At 42.1% G+C, this 1711-nt stretch overlaps 1 long non-coding RNA gene across 1 annotated transcript; it reads left to right on the top strand.

The window, feature by feature from the left end:
- The first annotated feature begins 623 nt into the window (after positions 1-623).
- Positions 624-1267, top strand: LOC123972932. The gene is made up of 3 exons (XR_006825503.1): positions 624-789; positions 884-958; positions 1050-1267. It is a non-coding gene; the product is annotated as an uncharacterized LOC123972932 (long non-coding RNA).
- Positions 1268-1711: the final 444 nt, after the last annotated feature.

Raw genomic sequence — 1711 nt, 5'->3', positions numbered from 1 at the left:
AATGACGTGCTCTGTTTTCCACACTGTGTTCTATGCAGAAAATAAACCTATAGCCTATCTAAGAAAGTCAATACGAAAGAGAAAATGACAGCACTGTGACCTTTGGTCAGTGGGCTCGGCTCTGACAAAGAATGTAATTGGAGAAAGGGATTGTGCTTAGCCAATTATCTGATGGTGGATCGAATGTAAAAGTATATGCGGTTTGAAACTTGAAAGAGGCTTATAATACACAAAAATCACAAAAAAACACGTTCATGTGCAAAGTTAATGTTGTTCAATACAGGATATCAAAGATGCACACTAAAGTAAAAAGTAATTTTAATAAAACTGTGTGGATCTAGTCATTTGAGCTACAAGTTATTGCTTATCAATGCTTTTATTATTTCACTTAAGTTTGCTAAGACTCTTGGAATGATCCTTCTTGTAGACAACCCTAGAGAGATCATTACTCAGAGAGACCTGAGCCAGTGTCAGGTTTACAATGCAAATGTGGCAGGTTGAGGGTTTTTCTCCCTTCCGCCACTATACGGCGCTGCACTGGTGCCCTGAGAACCGGATGCCACTGTCATGGGCTATAAGTATAGGTGATGATGCACCTGTGTCGGTCTCTTTCTCACCTTGGTTGGGCGTCTCGACAGTTGGCGACGGTGGTCCGGCGTTGTTGTGCGCTGTTTGCGAGCTCTCATGGCCTTTAGCTGAACAGTTTAGCTGGTGGTAACAGCCCTAAATCTGTGGAGTCGCCTGGTCGGCGTTGTGTATGTGCACGCGACATTGCTCCTGGTCCGTGTGGTAAGTGTGCTGTCTGCTTGCATGAAGATTTAACTGTCTGCTGCGTGCACTCAGCGCATCGCGGTTAAACACACTGCTTCCTTGATTGTTTTAGAGCAAGCCATTTGCCGGGCTGGCTGTCTCGCTCTTGCCTGTGGGCTGACTATGTGTGCGCTGTGGAACCGTGTGGGTATGTACGCACTTCTCCCGCACTGTAGGCCATTTAATTGAATATATACCATGCTAAACATTAATGGTGCTAAATCTCTCCCTCCCTCAAGTGATCCGCTGCACTGCTGCCTTGGCGGAGGTTTGAACGGTGGCTTGGTCCGTCTGCCTCGTGTCTTGGCTTTGGATTTCTCTCTCTCGCCCTGTGGGATTGCTCCCTGCCTGGTTGGCCCAGTTCCGGCTCTGTCTTGGCTCTAAGCGGGCTTGCCGGTTTTAGTATTTCTTTGCTGTTTGGGTCTAATTATAGTATATATAAACAGTTGGCATTTTGTTGTGGGTTTGTGTGTTATATTCAATCTTCCGTTTCCATTTTGTTGGGTTTGAATTAATTGATTTGCATGTTTTGATTCATTTTTGGTGTGTTTTGATTTATCTGTTTTGCCACTGGGTATAAAAAATAGTATATTGTATTTTAAATTATTAGACCCATATTTCTATTTATTCAGTAATGGCATGCCTTTTAATTAAATTTTATACAAAGTATTTGTTAATTTAGTTAAATTAATTTAGGTCTGTTTGTCTTTAATTAGTATTTGTTAATCAATACAATAATTTTGTTTAAATGTGAAACACCCTCTCTGCCCTGGCCGTATTTCAGGTGAACCTGACCTATTTCTTAATAATATTTCCTGGGGTGAAATTCCCCAGGTGGCGTTGTTTAGAATTTAGATTAATACAGAATCACACCCTCGTCTTGCTACACTAAGCTAGCAGT

This window comes from Micropterus dolomieu, linkage group LG06 (genome assembly GCF_021292245.1).
Source record: "Micropterus dolomieu isolate WLL.071019.BEF.003 ecotype Adirondacks linkage group LG06, ASM2129224v1, whole genome shotgun sequence".
NCBI classification, from domain to species: Eukaryota; Metazoa; Chordata; class Actinopteri; order Centrarchiformes; family Centrarchidae; genus Micropterus; species Micropterus dolomieu.
This window is presented reverse-complemented; position numbering and strand designations above follow the sequence as displayed.